A 19,847-nucleotide genomic window follows, 5' to 3' on the forward strand; every position below is an offset into this window, starting at 1 on the left:
TCTTCTTCTTCTTCTTCTTCTTCTTCTTCTTCTTCTTCTTCTTCTTCATCTTCTTTGGCAGGGGTTATGTATGGTCACTGTTGAAAACCAAAGTGAAATGCAACAAGAGAAGCCAAGTCAAGAAAGAGTGCTTGTCAGAGAAAGACATGTATCATATGATCTCACTGATATGAGGAATTCTTAATCTCAGGAAACAAACTGAGGGTTGCTGGAATGGTGGGGGGTGGGAGGGATGGGGTAGCTGGGTGATAGACACTGGGGAGGATATGTGCTATGATAAGTGCTGTGAATTGTGTAAGACTGTTGAATCACAGACCTGTACCTCTGAAACAAATAATACATTATATGTTAAAAAAAAAAAAAAAAAGAAGAAGAAGAAGATAGTAGGAAGGGGAAAATGAAGGGGGGGAAATCGGAGGGGGAAACAAACCATGAGAGACTATGGACTCTGAGAAACAAACTGAGGGTTCTAGAGGGGAGGGGAGTGGGGGGATGGGTTAGCCTGGTGATGGGTATTAAAGAGGGCACATTCTGCATGGACCACTGGGTGTTATACGCAAACAATGAATCATGGAACACTACATCAAAAACTAATGATGTGATGTGTGGTGATTAAGATAATATAATACAATTAGGGGCTCCTGGGTGGCTCAGATGGTTAAGCGTCTGCCTTTGGCTCAGGTCATGATCCCAGGGTCCTGGGATCGACTCCCGCATCAGGCTCCTGGCTCAGCGAGGAGCCTGCTTCTCCCTCTCCTTCTGCCTCTCTCCCTGCTCATGCTTTCTCTCTCTCTCTGTATCTCTGTGTCTCAATTAATAAATAAAATCTTAAAAAAATTTTTTTTAAAGATAATATAATACAATTTAAAAAAGGGGGAAAATGGAAAAAAAAATAAAGAGTGATTGTTACTTTTCCAGCTATTCCATCAATTAAGTGAACCCAGTAATCAGTCAGTGCTAATAGACAGGCAGTAAATTCCCAGCTCAAATTGGGTTCTAACAAAGGAAAGTATAAACTTGGTCCCTTCCTTTGAGGACCTTAAAAATCATGTTTCAGAAAGAATAATAATACACAAGAAAAATAAGGCAGCATACAAATGGTCTTAGAATAAGAGTTCTATGATACATGTTACCAGTATTTGTGATACCCTTTTGGCTCATTTGTGTCCCAGGACAATGTTAGAGGCCCCAGGTCCTCACCTGGGAACCGAGACTCAGAATAGACTAACTTACCTGAGATCACACAGCTGATAAGTAGCAGCGATAAAGATCTTATACTTGCAACTTTTTATCCAAGTCTCAGGCTCATGATTACAGGGAAGATATCCCCTTATTTCAGCATTCTGGCTTTAAGCTAATATCTTGGAGGAATGAGGGTGTCAGCTCAAGAAAGAAAAAAAAGAGGACACAGAAGGCAGAGGAAAGGAGAGGTATGCGTGTATGTATGGGAGCAGTAGGAAACCTCTGTTAAGCTGTCCTCACCTAAAAAATGGGGGTTCAATGCCCCCAGGCATTTGGCAGGAGAATAGTGAGTTTGTACCATTGACAAATCAATTGGAGACAACATCATAACTAGATTGTAGGGAAAAAAAAATGGATTTTCCCTGGTTTACTTCATCTGATACTTTTTTACATAGATGAAGAATCACTTCAACTCTATTATGAAATTGCTTTCTGAGTTTTCAATAATAAGTTTCTCCGGTGGCATCTTTGTATCTTACAAAGTTGCAAAGCTTCCCATGTGATGGCACTCTTAGGAGAGAGAGTATAAAATGCAATTGCTTTGGTAACATTTCCAAGCAACATCAAGACAGACTTTGATGCCCCTGTCGTTTCAAAACTCAAATAATATCAACTGTGTTTTCTGGGCTTCGTTTTTTCCCCCGTGAGCCACATTCGTACTAATCGCAAGGTGCTGACAGCTTGACAAATATTCCTTTGCATGGTATTCAACTGATATTTTTAAAAGCCCAATAATAGATCAAATGGGAGGGGGGACTGATAAAAATAAATTTCTCACTTGATATCCAGAGCTTTAGATCTCCCCAAATTGTTCTTAGCTCCAAGGTAGTGTTACTTCAAAGAGACGAAAATCATCCAAATGGATTGGAAAAACTTTAGCTCTTCCTGAACCACATTTCAATCAAGAGAAAAGAAAGCCATCTACATTATTAATCAGGAGGAAAAAAAAAAAAAAAAAAACAGCAATGTGTGAATTTTCACAGTGTTTGTTATTTCCTTTTGGACCCAGTGCTCCAGGAAACCCAGCTAGATGATGGTCCTAACCCCAAAGCAGATGGTCTTTAAAATGATCATACAGATTTTCTTTCATAATGAATCTCAAGAATCCTATAGGATTTATAATAAAAACTGTTCATACATATGAAAAGACAGATGTTTCTTTAGATGCCGCTCACCAGTTCTTTGGCTGAATCCAGGAAGAGCCATTAGCTATGACTTTATTTTCAAGCAGTTGAGTTATGTGAGATTTTAGTCTCAACTAATCAATGTCAAAACACCTTTTAAATGGAAATCATTTTTCTCTGGGGTGTAGGATGGAGGGCATGTGTTTAGGGGGCCAGGGAATTAAGTCCCCTTTCATATATATTTTTTATGGTCATACAAGACTTGGGAAATCCATCAGGCTTCTTTTTGGCAATTCTTTGCCAGTGAAGTGAGACACTGTTCAAAACACATATTTCCTGTCTAATAAGCAGAGATTAGGCTGACTAACAGAGGAAGAGTAAATTCCACCATTTGCAGGTGTTTGTGGTTTCAGTACTGCTCCAGAAGGCAGGAGCCTGAGTGATAATCCAGCATCTAACACTTGCTAGTTTCTGAGTTCATCATGATCAATATCGAAGACTTCTGAAATAATTCAGCATATTGCAAACCTAACAAAACCTCTGAATCACCTGAAAAGTTCTTTAAAATGAATTTCCCCAGCCCCAAACCAGTTGTACAGAATCTGAATTTCTGGAAATAGATCTTAGAGAGAAGCTGTGGTTTAAAAAACTTCCCAAGTGATTTCTCATTTCCTCACATCTAGGAGAGAAAATATCATGTATTTTTCACAGTTGGTTATACAAATACTCCTCCAACTGAGCCTGCAGCTCCAGCTTTGGAAAATCTTTAGCTTAAACACTAGCACACATGCATATACTCACTCATGTTTACATTCATGCCCACAGATGCTCAAATACATCTATCCACACCACTCATGCACATTCACACACACACATGTTTACACATAGGTATGTACACTCACATTCCCCCCCACTGAGGTCATTGTGCTATCGATCAAATATTTTGTGTGTGTGCATATACGTATGTTTATATGTATGTGTGTATGTAATGACCTTTGTAACTTGTTAATCAATCCATCCATTCACAGGGGCTTAATTTCTAATATTCTTTGACTGAATGAATGTATTTGATATATACCAGTAATAAAGCACACAGTAGACATAATTAGAAAATAACAATAATTTTAAAAGATTATTAATAATCTGGGTACCTGGGTGACTCAGATGGTTAAGCGTCTGCCTTCAGCTCAGGTCACGATCCCGGCATCCTGGGATCGAGTCCCACATCGGGCTCCCTGCTAGGCGGGGAGCCTGCTTCTCCCTCTGCCACTGCCTCTCTCTATCTCTCTCTCTGACTCTCATGAATAAATAAATAAAAAACAAACAAAAAATTTTTAAAAAATTATTAATAATCTAGCATTAATAATTAGAAATGTGTGTTTTCTGGAAAGAAATATAATCATTGCAACATTTACAACATCGGGAGAGTGGTAACAACTCAAATACTGTACAATTGATTGCCAAATAAAACATGTATCTGTCCTAGGGTGGGAGATTATCTACTAGCTGACAATGATGTTTATCAGATTTTTTTAATGATGAAAATATTAGCATTATTATGTTAATTTTAAAATTCAGAATGTAAATGTGTATGCCTATGATGATCTAAATGGGTATTCTTTTCCTTCCCTTCTTAGCTTCTTCCACTCTCATTTTTTTTTTCTTAGTAGGAGACTATTTCAATGAAAAATTTCCATGTAATTTATTTTTTTAAAAAGGATCAAAAAAGGAACTATATTGATTGGACTGGGGGGAAGGGTGCTGATCTCCACGAGTTTAATAACTCCCAGAGACCCCAAATCAGGTGAAGGTAGTAATCCTGAGGATGAGGGAGTGCCAAAGTCCACACTTACCTGAGCATGTCTGAAGTCTGCCGGTGACCTTGGGTTTGCAATGCAGTGCCTGCCAAGAGACAGGAAACAAAGCTGAAGGCCCACCCAAGGCAGGGATTCTAACAGGAGACCTTCATTAAGATGAGATTCCCCAAATCTAAACCTTCAGTGGAAGGATGAATGTCAACAAACCCCACACAGAAGGGAGTTTCTATCTTGACCTGGGACAGGAAGAGAGAAAAATCCTCTCTAAGAATTTGAAATCATGAACCTCCATTTACATGGATTTCTAGTCAGATATTTAACTGCATGTGTCATGTAAAAACCTCAGGCTTGGGCACCTGGGTGGCTCAGCTGGTTAAATGTCCGACTCCTAGTTTCAGCTCAGGTCATGATCTCAGGGTCCTGGGATTGAGCCCCAGGTTGGACTCCATGTTCATTGCGGAGTCCCCTGGAGATTATCTCCCTCTCCTTCTGCTCCTCCCCTGCTCCCTCTTTCTCTCTCTAAAATAAATAAATAAAATATTTAGAAAAACAAAACAAAGAACCTCAGGCTTTCATTCAAAAAGATCTTTTTTTTAAATTTTATTTTATTATGTTATGTTAATCACCATTCATTACATCATTAATTTTTGATGTAGTGTTCCATGCTTCATTGTTTTCATATAACACCCAGTGCTCCATGCAGTACATGCCCTCCTTAATACCCATCACCAGGCTAACCCATCCCCCACCCCCCTCCCCTCTAAAACCCTCAGTTTGTTTCTCAGAGTCCATAGTCTCTCATACTCAAAAAGATCTATTTTTGATGTCCCCCAAATAGCTGACTTAAACATATTCACAACCTCAGTAAAGGCATGCAGAATCTCTCAAAGAAGCTAAAGATCCAAGAACACAGACACTCAATGTGCTCATGATCTCTTTCTTCCTCTCTCTTGTCCCCTCCCTCCCTCTCCCTTCCTCCTTCCCTCTTTCTCTCTCTTTCTCTGTCTCTCTCTCTTACAGGCACATACACACATCATAAAAACAAACAAACAAACAAATAAACACCACAAATAAACACCACCACAACGAAGCACCACGAGAAACAGTGGAAATAACAAATAAGAATAAACAGACTTGAAAGGATTTCAGGTCTCAGAATTATGACATACAGAATTTTAAAAACATGTTTTATTAAAAAAGAAATAAAGGAAATACTTAAAAATATAAGAACAAGAGGAAAACATTTAAATAGAACTTTTAGTAATCTAACTGCTGTAATTAAAGTGTATAAGCAAAATAAACACACTAGGCAAAAGATTTAGTAAGAGCTAAAGGAAGAGTTAATGAACTGGAAGATAGTATGCAAAAACAAAAACAAAAAGAAAAACAAAAACCAGTATTCAGCACAGGAATACAAAGAAAAGATAAAAGAGACAACAAAGTGGGGCACATGGGTGGCTCATTTGGTTGAGTGTCCTGTTCTTGGTTTTGGTTCAGGTCATGATCTCAGGGACCTGGGATCAAGCCCCATGTCGGTCTCTGTGTTCAGCATGGCATCTGCTTGTCCCTCTCCCTCTTCCTCCCCCTGATGCTCTCTCTCTCTCTCTATCAAATAAATAAATAAATAAATAAATAATAAATAAATAAATAAATAAAATCTTTTTAAAAAGAACAAAATATGAGGATTTAGAATATTCTAAATCAGCAACAGAAGATAAGAAAAAGAAGGCATTTTTCAGTTAGACAATGGCTGAAAACATTTAAGAACTATTGCAAACATAAATTTCAGACCCCAAAGCCCAATAAAACAAGATAAATAAAAATAAACTAACATTCAGAGACACCCTAGTGAGCACTCTGGAAGGTGAGCTAAAACAGGGAGACATTAACAAGCCTCCTGAGAAAGTGATTATGTGATAGTGTGATAAGTAGCTTCTTAGCAGCATCATTTAAGGCCAGCACTTGATGGACATGATAAGGGACATCCAAAATGCTCAAGGAATTTACCAGTCAACTCCAAATTCCATCCTGAGCTAAAGGTCTTTATATATATATATATATATATATATATATTTTTTTTTTTTTAAATAGCTCTTTGATCATTGCCATGGTTGAAGGGGTATCATTAAAGTGTATAAGCAGTTGAGCAGCAGGAGACCATTCAGGCTGGAAGAATATGGCTTCATCTAGGGGTGGAGGATGGAGTAGATGGCTCAGTGGACAGACTCTAGTCCAAAAGATCAGCTGACAGATTAAATAGGGAGTGGAAATGATGATGGAAATGAAACAAAGACAAATTCCAGAATTTGTGATAAAGTAGAGGTCTGGTGGAGCCCACTGAAGAGATGGGAGAGTCTAGGGCAGGAGTTGGTTGGGAAAAGCTAGAGTCCTGTTTAGGATTTGTAAGGTTTGAAATGCCCACCTTCTAGAACTATCTCTCTCATAGGGCAAGAGCTAAGAAACTTAACATCCAGTCTTACAGTCTATGGGCTTTGAAGTCAGTTGGACACACATTTAAAGGCTGATTTTTGTCACTAAATTGAACTCTAGCCTTTGACACAACATTTCATCTTTCTGAGGCTTTTCCTGGTTTTGTTTTTCTCATCCACAAAGGTTATTGTAAGAAATAAATGTGATGGTGCACTTTACGTTCTTGGCACATTGTAGGTACTTAAATCATAATGAGTTTCTTCTCTTTCCAGTGTTTACAGTGAGAAAATTGAAGCTCAGAGAAGGAATGACAACATTTGGAGCTATACAGTAGGGGTAGACGTAAAGGAAACATCTATTCTACTAACCCCAATTCCAGTTGTTTTTTTCAAGCTCTCCTGCATGTCCTAAACCTCCAAGCAGATAGATGATCATGGGTGACAAATTTTGCTATTCTCTGAGCATTGTCACATGGGATGAGAGGTGAACATTTTTGTATCCAAACGATGCCTATGTGGGAAGGAGCAACAAGAAAAATCAGGCATTGAAATAAGCAAGGAGGGTGTGGGAAGTCAGAGCACAGTGATCTCCAGTAGGTCAAGTTCAACAGCTCATGGCAACCTGTATTTTAAGAATCTAGCTTCACTCAACAGAGCCAAGAGCTTGTCCTCTTCCTTTGTAAGTTACCAATGAGAGGAATTTCATAATCCTCACATTGTCCTGGGGTAGACAAAAAAAAAAAAAAAAAAGCTTTGTTTGCTTTTATGCTCATACTCAAATGAAGGCCAAGTTAAAGGTAAATACAAAAGAAAGAGGGGGAAAGTGAATGTGTAATGAAGACAAAATGTAGTAAAGACAAATTGGATACATTTTATGGAATGAGTTTTTAAAGCATTTTAAAAATTCATTTCAAAATGTATCTCTGATTTCAATGCTACCCTGTTTCAGATTGGTAAGCTTTAAGTGTGTCACTTTTTTTTTTTTTTTGCTTTTCATTTCCCCTCCCTGCCTTCATCTCCTCCTCTCTCTCTTTCCCCTCATTCTTTCCTCCCTCTTTCCTTATCTCCTTCCCTCTTTCCCAACTTCCTCCCAGCATGTCTCTCTCTCCCCATGCCAGATTCTGTTATCAATCCAGTGTTCTAACAATGACATTTCAGAGAGAAAGCTGACTGACTACTTCTTGAAAATTTGTTTTACTGTCTGCTTTATGATACGGTTTTGCCTTTAATACCTGAAAAGATAAGGTTTTGCCTTTAATACCTGAAAATGCAAAATTGGTGTGCCAGGAAAATGTACTCTTGTAAGGCATGGCATATATATCATTTGCCTGATGGAATGACAAATGTTAATCTGGGTTCATATTCCAGTTTTATCTTTCCCCTGCTGCATCATCATGGAAAAGCCACTTCGAGTCTGTTACATAAATGGACCAAAGGCAGCCCCTGTGTATTAGCCCAAACTGGCCCCTGTGTCATTTCCTTCTTCACAGCAAACTAGGACCATTAGCTTAAAGCCTGCCGACTCTAGACTCAGATTCTTACACATGCATTTTTTAAGAAAATATGGTCCAAATAAACTTATTTTTTAGACATTTAGAGCCTATGTACTTTGTATGCCCCCACAAAACTGCCTTCAACATCTGCTAACTATAGATAAGACAAATCTTGTAGCTAGACCCCAGTTGTTGCCTCCCTTAGGAGCTCTTGACTCAGAAATTCCTCACTTGCTGTTAAGAGACAAGAAACATCATCCAGACATGTAAGTTCCCTCTCTGATTCCCTCTTCTTCCTCAGGAGGTCCTGCCCCACATCCTCTCTAGGTGATAACTTTGTGCTATTGTCTCTGGAAGATATCTTTCTGGGAGGGACTGTTTTCATGCAGCTCAGCCCAAGAAACCTGTGTTACTGCCTTTTGTGGCTATTTGTTCCTTGATTAACTTTGAAATTCTAGAACTTACCAGAATCTCCTTTATAGAATGAGGAAATATTATTTACCCAGCAGGGTTGTTTAGGAAAAGCCTGGTATCACACCTGGAATGTATTTGGAGGTCATTAAATGTGATGCCATTCTCTTTGTACTTGATTCATATGGGGTGCCATGTGCACCAGAGAAAGGAAAGAGGAGAGGCAATAAAATCATTCTGCCATTTACTTAAACATTTGAGAATCCCCTGTTTGAGGCTGGTGAAATGGAGATACAGGGTGAACTGCGCAGTTCAGATCATTTGGCTCTTTCAAAGGAATTGATTGAAATCTGCCAAATATCTATGTAGGACTTTTAGAACTCAACCTTGAATAGGCTGACTTTCATTCAGTGGCAACCTTGCCCACATGGGCTGTGGCAGGTGCAGTGCAGAACATGATGGGAACAAGCAGGATAAGGGATTATTCCGAATGCCATGTTCTCAAAGCATACATGACCTCAGCTGAATGACCAAAAATGTTTCTGTCTCAAAGTATACCAAAATACTGAAGCCAGAATTTTGTAATTGCAAACCTCTAATTTTTGTGGCTTACTCAAGTCAACAGCTCACTGACTCTTATTTTTTTTTTTTAAGATTTTATTTATTTATTTGAGAGAGAGACTGAGATAGAGAGAGCATGAGAGGAGGGAGGGCCAGAGGCAGAAGCAGGCTCCCCGCCGAGCAGGGAGCCCGATGCGGGACTCGATCCCGGGACTCCAGGATCATGACCTGAGCCGAAGGCAGTCACTTAACCAACTGAGCCACCCAGGCGCCCCAGCTCACTGACTCTTAAAAGCCATTCTTAATTTCCTATCTGACCACAGCAGTATTGCTCACATTCTCTACCACAGTACTCTGCTTTTAAGGGGGTACTTTTTGATGTTACCAATGAGGGTTTTATTGGATACTTTTACTTACTAGGTGGTCTGAATGTATGGTTACTTGGTACTCCATGCTCAAGTGTTCCATCTCTACTGGTATCCAGTGATATGTTAGGAGTTAAATCTTTTTGAGACTCAGATTCCTCCTCCAAAAAAAAAAAAAAAAAAAAAATAGCAAACAAGTATCTATAACAAAATATTTAGAAAACAAGAATAAATAAAAATATTCAAAGAAAGAGATATATTGAAACATAAAATGGGCAATGAAACAGGACTTTGTAGGGTGGATTCCAGGCGGTGATGCAGTTTTGGCACCTGGGAAAGGAGAGAGTGAAGGAAGAAATGTTGGGTAGGAGGACACTCAGATGGCAGGGTAGCCTTGAGAAAGTCTTATCTAGGGTGAGGGGAACCACCGAACAAAGGTCACCTATTAGAGGCATCCCATTTGGGGCCAGAAATGTCTACAATAGAAGTCCTGCCATACACCGTCATGAGCTAGGAGTTACCTAGGAGAGGTGGGCTTCGCTATGAATTCAGCAATGGATCCTGAGGTTGTGGCACCTATTAAAGGCTGTTAGCTCACTAGATTCCTTGCCATAGGTCTTATCATCAAGGGGCAGTTGAGCTGTATACACAGTGTCAGTCACAGTCCACTTGTACAGATCCACTTCTCCATCCATGTGTGTGGAACAGCAGGATTTGGACCCAAGGAGTACAAACATCCCAAGCAACCACCATAGCCTGTAGTTCAATGATAACTGTGTTCCGCTCCCTAGAAAAAGTGTACCTCTTCTGGGGACTCTTCAGGAAGTCTGTGAGAACACAAAGTCCCCCACTGAGTTTCTAGGGTGATGCTGTACGGGACCATTCTTGCTTCCATCTCTTCGTTCCTGAACCCAAATTCCTTTATGACTAGAAATACAACTTACAGAGGTTTCTGATTTATGCCAATACTGTATTCTAAATAATGTAACCCCAGGCTTCCAGAGAATTGTCTTCAGGCAGGGGCCACAAGTGTCTTCACTAAGCTCTTCTAACATTCTACCAAGACAATTGCTTGTCCTTCTAGATTTCCAACTGGGAGATCATTAGCCATTGCCCAGAAATCTATATATATTCTCACCTCAGGTCATTTCTCCTCGCATCCAAACAAGTTAATCAGGTTCAGCATTTCTATCCATTGGGAAATATTTGCTTCTCTCTTGTCCTCCAATGCCACACCTTAGCATAGCTTTCATACAACCACCATCTGCTTTGGATTTTCTAGAACATCCCAGACTGACATATATGTCAACCAAGCTTGGGCATGTTCCTCTTCTGTCAGGTGGTCATATGCTACCTTCCCTCTCTCATACACACAACGATAAGTGTGAATGGGGGGGGGGGATTAATGGTGCTACTGTGCTATATAAAAATGAGTCTGGGCCATTTGGCCATGCAGCTGTTAGTTGCCATTTGATCTTTCTTGGTCTTAATCCTGATGTGCTATTTTCTTTTTTTTTTTTTTTTTAAAGATTTTATTTATTTATTTGAGAGAGAGAATGAGATAGAGAGAGAGAGCATGAGAGGGGGAAGGGTCAGAGGGAGAAGCAAACTCCCTGCTGAGCAGGGAGCCCGACGCGGGACTCGATCCTGGGACTGTAGGATCATGACCTGAGCCGAAGGCAGTCGCTTAACCAACTGAGCCACCCAGGCGCCCCTGATGTGCTATTTTCATTTTACAATGCATTGATACTAAATCCCACAGTCATGGATTGTCTAATGTTTTTACTGACAAGTCAGATACAATCATCTCCTCATCGGTAGTCTGGATGTATGGTTACTTCTGCCCCACACTCAAGTGTTCCATTTCTACTGGTATCCATAACATGCCAGGAATTAATTTTTGATTATGTTAGAATTCTCTACAGCAGATGACATGTCCTTGCCCTACATCTTTAGGGTTTTATTCTCCCACTGTGGCTTCCCATACTCCATACTGCATCTTTTCCCACTGTCACCACCTCCAACACTCCCAGTCCCAAAGCTTCTTATACCACTGACCAGGCTGACTACAGAGACCTTTTCTGCTTCAGCCTCACTCAAAGCCAGCAGTTTTCCATGTCGTCCAATACATGGGGCAAAGAAGCATTCCTACATGTGTTCTCTTGGCCTTTCTGACAGTCTTTACCCTGGATGCTACATGCCCAGTGTGGGAATTACTCCACTACCTAGTATGTCAATCTCGATTATTCACTCAGAGAACTGGGGACATTACCATCATTACCATCAAAAGGGGTCACAGACCCAGTCAATCCACTCTAAGCTGGATTTTAGCTGTGACTTTACTTATTATCTGGCTCCCATATACCTGCATTCTAACTGGGAGTCCATGATATGCTTTCAGAATCCAGGTGTCAGTGTTATCTCCAACTTTATGTCCTCTAGATGTCAGAATGGTGGGGATTCCCCTTTCCCAGCCTAAGTAAATGACCACGGACTCCTCTTGGGAAGGACTAGGGGCCCCTCTACTGTGGACAACCCTTCCTGCTGTGCTATTGCAGACTCCCTCCTCCCAAGTCAGCAAGTTCCAGACCTAAAAATTGCTTTGGGCCCAGGAACTAAACAAGCATTCATGACTTTATTTTTTTTTTTTTTTTTTTAAGATTTTATTCATTTATTTGCCGGAGAGAGAGAGAGAGCACAAGCATGGGAAGCAGCAGGCAGAGGGAGAAGCAGGCTTCCCGCCAAGCAGGGAGCCCGATGCAGAACTCGATCCCAGGACACTGGGATCATGACCTGAGCTGAAGGCAGACGCTTAACAGACTGAGCCACCTAGACATCCCTTTTTTTTACTTTATTGGAGCTGCTGTCCACAACTTCATGTGCCTTCATTCTTGTCTTCTTCTGAGAGTAGATGGAAGGTATTTCCTTCATTCTTAATCTGTCTATATCGTCCCTAATGACACAGTAGTCTCTGAGCTGAGTCCAAACCTGCCTCTGGGTCAGTTCCTTCTCTCCACACTCCTGGGTTGTAATGGAAACTGCAGTGCTCCCAACCCCCCCTGGTACTGGAGGTTAAGTACTGCCACCTGGCCTCCATTACTGAGGGCTCCAGGATCCCCACTAATATTGATGAGCCCAGCTCTGTGATGACCCAGACTATCTGCCTTGCCCTTTAGAGGAGAGTCACCATGGCGATTCCTAGAAATGCCACTGCCTCTGTCACAAGCATGGTCTTGATGGCCTGGTGAATGGACTGAATGGGCCCTCCGTGGAATACGCTCTTCCCGTGGATCTTCCAGGTTCATGTGACACAGTCATGCTACTGTGCCCAATATTCTCAGCCTCTTTATTCTTTCCTCTGCTGTTAGTCACAGCAATTCAGGGAATTCTACTTTGTTCAGCATGGGGCATCACTTTCTCCAGGCTTCTGAGATGCAGCCTAACAGTGAGCCTGCCCTATTCTGGTACTAGGGAGTTTTATCAAAGTGCTAAATCTCTTGTCGTGAAAAATGTCTTCTAGTCAGTGAATTATTGCTTGCCCAGCCTTATGTTCCAATCTGCTTGATCAAACACTCTTAAAATCCAATTCCAAGGATACTCTCCTGGCTCCTGCCAGTGCATGCTAGGTGATGCTTACAGCTCCTTTAGGGGATAGTATTTTATTTCTATCAGGCCCAACAAATCCCCAGCTGGACCTAATATGGTGAGATTTAGCCATAGTTATTGGTCAGTCATCCAAAAGAGCAGACGCATGTGGCTCTAGAGGGGAGAACTTATTGCTTTGTCAGGGAAAGTCCCAGAAACATCTTCCTGCACAGGGGAAGTGTTTGCTCTTACTAAGGAGGGCTGTGCCAACTCTTAAGGCTCTGGTGGACCAAGTGAGTCTGTAGAGCTGAAATCCTTAGAAGTATATAAGTGTCCCCATTTCATTGTACAGGGCTCCAGGTTTTCCCAACCAGGGATTTTTATTTTAGCAAAACAGAACTGTTTTGACTGAGTGTTTTTGTCTGAAATATTCTACTGTGACTATTAAATCTAGCATTTTCTCCTCTGCTGTGTCTGCTCTTGGACTCAAGAACACCCAAGATCTACCCTCTTAGAAAATTTCAAGTATGTAGTAAAATGTTGTCAAATATAGTCACATTGCCTTATACCAGTTCTCCAGAATTTATTCATCCTGAGTAACTGGTTCTTTGTACCTCTTTTTTTTTTAAGATCTATTTATTTACTTTAGAGAGATTGAGAAAGAGAGAAAGAGAACAAGGGAAGTGTCAGAGGAAGAGAATATCCAAGCAGATTCCCCCCGAGTGGGAAGCCTAACATGGGTCTGGATCCCACAACCCATGAGATCAGGACCTGAGATGAAACCAAGAGTCAAACGCTTAACCAAATGAGCCATCCAGGCACCCCTACTTTGTACCTGTTGATCAACATTCTTCATTACCTCTTCGCCCCAGCCCATGGTAACAACCATTCTTTCTTTGTTCCTATGAGTTTGATTATTTTAGACTCCACATACAAGTGAGATGATATAATATTTGCCTTTCTGTGTCTGGCTTATTTCACTTGGCATAATGTTCTCCAGGTCCATCTGTGTTGTCACAAATGGCAGGGTTTCCTTCTTTTTTAAGGTTGAAGAAGTAATTGTTAAGCAATAAGGAAGCAGAACTTAGAGATCTGGAAAATTCTCAGCCTGTCCACATGGCAGAGAATACCAATAGTGTGGCCAAGTAACCATTTGAGTGTGAACCACAACAAAATTAGCAGCCCCAGAAGGAACACTGCCAGTTTGAACTGAAGTGGGGGGTAGAGATGGGATAAAATTAAGGAAGATTGTCAGACTTCTTAGATCCTATAGGACCAGACCATAGAGCTATTCAGCTGTGAACATGTGCTATTCTTCAAGACAAGGGAAGAATGGCCTCGAATGCAATTCAGAGATCATTGGGGCCACTGGCTTGTTTCTAACAGCCCAGAGGGCCTCCAATCAAAGACAGAGGGATACAATCCCTTCCCAGTAGAGCTCTGGCATGGGTGGGGTCCCCACTGAGAGCCATGTGTGGGCAATGGCCTGCTGATATTACCACCCCAGTGAGCCTGTAGGGCAGAGCGTCAAACCAAAGAGGATTATTCTCAAGTTTAAGGTCCAGTGGAATTTGTCATGCTAGGATTTGGACTTACTTGGGACCTGTAATTCTTTCCCTCTTTCCTATTTATCCCTTTAGGAATGGGAATGTCTATCCCATGCATGTTCTACCACTGTGTTTTGGAAGCACATAACTTGTCTGGTTTCCCAGGTTTGGAGCTGGAAAGAGACTATCTGTAATGCACAAACTACTCAGAAATGGGTCCTTTTGTCTAGCTAAGCAGTGAGTAATCCAGTCCCCAAACTCCATCTCACCACCTACCTTTCCAAACCACTCCCAAATACCAGCATTTCAGGGGACAGAATTAAATACACAAGACGTTCTTTAGGGAAATGCCCACTAGGGACAAAAGAGGGGTGGGGCAGGATATGCAGAGAGAGCCTTCAGTGGTGTAGGTATGGCAACTGTGAATGGAGAAAGAGAGAGAAAGAGGGGGTCTATAGCACCAGCCTGATGGAAAGTCCTAGAAAAAGGATTGCCTGGAGGGAGTGGTCTCACGTTGGGCAGGAGTGGCCTGGCTCCAGGTCCAGCCATGCTCAATCCTCAGCTGGGAACAGCTGGGAGAAAGCCTGCCTGGGGTGAGGATCTCCACCAAAGGTGCAGGAGATTCTCTACAACTTCACTCCCAGCACTCTGTCTCGCACAGGGAGATTGAGCTGTGTGCTTCCATTGGCCACAGCACTTCCACAATATTCACCTTTTCAACTTGATTTGAACTTGAAATCTCCCTTGACACAACTTATTTCCCCTTTTCCTCATTAGCATCTCCTACTTTACACACTGTTTCTAGGCTGGTAAATGAGAGTAGCATTCTCTTAGACCTGCCGGCAGTAGGCAGAAGCCTTATTTACAGCTTTGCAAATGATTCCAGGGATGATGTGTGCAGTGGGTGCATTTGTCAGTCTGCTAATAATCTGCACACACACACACACACACACATATGCATGCGCACACACACACACACATATTAACTCTAGGGAACCCTGGGGTTACAGAGAAAGTGCATAGCTTCACCAAGATCCCATGGCTCCTTGATCCAGTGAGCATCAGTTGATTTTCAGGCTTTCACAGGAAAGACAGATCTCAAGATTTGGGGTTTTCTAAGCACTTTTTTGGACAATACCTAATTATTTTTGGTCTCTAAATATGATGTGATCAGAAAGGGGACTAGTGAAATGCGATGTGCTATGGTTCATTTGACTCTTAAGGGGACCTATAGAAGATCTGGTTGGGAAATCTTCTCAGGTAGTAATGGCCATTTATCAACCCATTTATCAGCCAGAAGTGTAGGTGGTAGGGCCTTTTCCAGTTTGTATATTATTGTTTCTAGTGAAACATTTCTGGGAAACAAAATTCAAACAGGTATCTTTTCTTGGAATTCTTTGTTCGCTGTCTCAATGAGTTTCGTGATCCCCAGGAAGAGAAGAGAATAAGCAGCATTAAGCAAATGCATTTCCCTGTAACATCTTTCTTTTGTGGAGCATGACTTAATATCTCATCTTCCACATGCAGAGCACGCTTTGGCTAATGCTGGAGGGGGTCCTGTGTCTGCTACTCACTGGCTGGGTGATTATCCATCCAGTGACTTGTTCTTCCTTAATTCCCATATCCTCATCTGTGCAATGGGAGTATTACATCCAGCTGTGCTTGCCACTGTCCCCTCATTGGAGGACGGAGGTTGCACATGTGTTCCCGGTGGGTATTTGGAGGGGAGGCAGGTTCAACTCCATGAGCAGATGATGGTGTAAAGCCAAGCAGCAAACAAGAGCAGAGGGGGTCCACGGTTCTGGGCCAGTCTCTCAACGTTGGTTTCTGGACAGCAAGAAAATAAGTCCTGAAATTAGAAGAAAGAATTTAAATTTTTTTTTTTAAGATTTTATTTATTTATTTGACAGAGAGAGAGACAGCGAGAGAGGGAACACAAGCAAGGGGAGCAGGAGGGGGAGAAGCAGACTCCTTGCTGAGCAGGGAGCCCGATGCGGGGCTCGATCCCAGGACCCCGGGACCATGACCTGAGCCGAAGGCAGACGCTAAACGACTGAGCCACCCAGGTGCCCCTAGAAGAAAGAATTTAGACACCTTTAGAGCAATGTGATAATGCCATGATAGCCAAGCATGTGATCAAAGGCCTCCTTTCATTTGTATGGTATTTTACAGAAACAAAAGGGAAGAAGAACAAAACAAAACCAGTTCTGTCTCATAGATAGTTTGAGAGGTATCGCTTTACAGCATGCTGAACCTCCCACTCCATGAAACTTTTAAATATTAGATAAACCCAAAATGTGTTTCCTTTTTAATATTTAAAAATACTTTCTTTTAAAAGCTTTCCTAAGCTTTAGCTCACTTGGATATGGCTGTCATGCAGCAGATGCCACACGATGGCCTCACGATGCTGGAGGCAAGCCCACTGCTTATGTCCACACGGGAGCAGAGCACAGGGCACTGAGCGAATGAAGGCACTGACAGACCAATGTCTTGTCTATCTGCTCTTTCCTTCCGTTTTGAGTTCTGTTCTCCGGTGTCTTTTAGCTTCCCCAGCTCCCAGGACAGGGCTCCTTCTCCTGCCCACATAATTGAGCACCTCTTTGGTTGGTTTAGTCTAACCCTGGTGACACCCATGTAACAAGTCTTGTCACAGGTCTGTCCATCGCTGTTTTCTTGTTTTTCTTTTTAATCAAAGAAAGAATTGTGCTGAACCAGCGCTAATGCAAATCCTACCTGAAGGGCAGATGATGGCCCAGAACAGAGCCTGAGGTGTGTCCAAGGAGAAATATGGGAGAAATAATGATTACTACAGTTCAGTAGGGAGAAAAGAAAGATTTTTAAGACAAAAATACTGATAATGGAAAGTAGGTCAGGGCCAAGTGAACATGCAGTTAGGGGGTGAGTCAGTAGAAAATTCTTCTGTAAAGAGACACATTTGGGGAAAGGAGGCGGGAGTATTCACAGGAAAGAATTTGCTCAGGGCTCAGACAGTATCTGACCCACACAGTGGTCTCTGTCCTCATCTCCATCTGACTCCACTTCATGCATAGACGTCCCTCATGTCTGGCATCTGGCAATAATGCTACAGATGCCCAGGTTCCATTTTGGTGCCATTCAGGAAATAGCACCGGGTTATCTGTCTCCTGCTCCTCATTTTATTTGTGTGAGGGCTGCTATTGTTAATCTAATGTCCTTTCGGCTATAAAACAAAAAGTCTGAGGAATAATTGTCCTTGATATGAGCATAATATAGGCCACTTAATGTTTTTAAGATAGGGTGTGTCCAGTTACACGTGATAGGTTATAAAGACACTGCAGATTTTATGTTTCGAAATGGGCTCAGCATCCATTAACCTGCACCAAAGGTACACACAAAGAAAGACAACAAGGAAAAGGCAATAGGCCAAAGGAGAAAGATGCAAATTTACCCAGAATAAATTCTGCTGCTGTCAGAAGCTAAGACTCTGTCAAGGGAGGTAGCAAGGCTTGATTATGTGCACATAATGAAAAGAGTTTTAAGCAAATATTTTCTGTACACACCAGGTATTTTTATATAAGTTCTCAGAAAAACTACAGGAAAAATAGCTTTTAACCTGGTGTGAAGTTTTCTTTTTGAGTCTCCATCCATCCATCCACCTACTCATCCACTCATCCATCCATCCATCCCTCTGTCCATCCGTCTATCCACCTGCCCATCCATCAATCCAAACATCCATCCATCCAAACATCCATCCAAACAGCTTTAATGACCATCTCAACTTAAAATCCTACTACCTATCTCCTCATCCATGTCTTCCCTTTTCACCATTGCCATAGGTATTCCTCTTCTATTACTCCTACATCTTCAGTGATATAGGAAGGGAGAATGGGCAAAATATACTTAAGGTTATTGTTAATAAGTGAACCTAATTTCTATCTTGACATACTATTTCCTCCTCTCCCAGTGAGGAAAACTTAACTTAAATCAGTCCAAGAGAGATCAAGCATTTCTTTCCCAGTTAACTGGGGGGTTTCTACCTGCCCTTAATCAGATCTCTGGGTGATTTTTACTTCAAACTTTAGGCCATTGGGCCATGCCAATCATATGAGTATAGAGGCTCATGGTCCTTGTTTGATGATATTTATCCACTCTATCTGCTTATTTTATCCATGTCCTTCCTGGTCCCAAGTCATTGGTCCATAATGTTCTTATTAACCCTCCCCTCCTGTCTCTGAGGGTACTCAGTCAACTTGTTCTCTTTCATCTAACTCTGGCTTCCTTACCAAGTACATGGGACATGGGATCATTCTCTCCTCTGACACTCTGCAGCTAGAAAAATTTAAGAATCCAGCTTGGACCCTCTTTTTTGCCACATGCTATCCCACATTACTGACTATACCTCTGCCAGGCTCCACAAGGACATTTTATTAGATTTAGAGCCAACCTTACCACCCATTTGTTGGTAATGAACCTTGTGGCCTTTGGTCATTAGAACCTAACCTAAAATCTATATTTTGCAGTCCCACCATCTTGCCTCTCTCACAGACCAAAAGATAGGAAGAAGAATTGGGACTCACATCTCTTTTAAGGATCTTACCCACCTCTAAGCTTTTGCTTCTTTTCATACTTTCCCTTTCCTACCCACGGGAGCTTTATCAAATTTAAGATGAGAATAGTAACTTCTTTTTATCAAATGTTTTTCTCAGTCTATTAGGTGTAATGTATATTTTATGTTGTGAGTCTTTTGGTATTTATGAAACCACAAAAATTATTAAAAAACATTTGGGAATAAAGCATTGACTTCCAAAATTTATTTATATTTGGAAAGTCAAAAACAAAGTGTCGAATGTGTACGTGGATACCCGGGAGTTCAATGTCTATGCAGACCTGCAGGACCGAGGTGGGGGAGCCTTAATGACCATCTCAACTTAACATCCTACTAGCCTAGACTTGGTACAACCTGCAGTCTTGCTTAGTCTCCTGCAGCTACCCACCACTTTTACTTCATGCTGCAGCTTTGTCTAATCACCCTCAGGCTTGCTGAAACCTGCTATATTGCTGTTAAGATTCCATGACTTTGAACAAAGCTCTGCCTCTCTCTCCCTTTTTTTTTTTGTAAGGGCACTTGTCTACATGGAAAACTCAAATTCATTCTTTCAAAACCAACTCAAGAGTTTCTCCCTTTGACATTTCTAAATTAAATCAAACACTACCTTACCACCAAAGCTTCTGCAATCTGTTGTCTTTTTTTTTTTTTTTTTTGGCTGACCTCCATCTCTCTCCCCAACTAGACT

The sequence above is a fragment of the Mirounga leonina genome, unplaced genomic scaffold (assembly GCF_011800145.1).
Source record: "Mirounga leonina isolate KUSES-001 unplaced genomic scaffold, KU_Mleo_1.0 Mir_129, whole genome shotgun sequence".
In the NCBI taxonomy this organism is placed as follows: Eukaryota; Metazoa; Chordata; class Mammalia; order Carnivora; family Phocidae; genus Mirounga; species Mirounga leonina.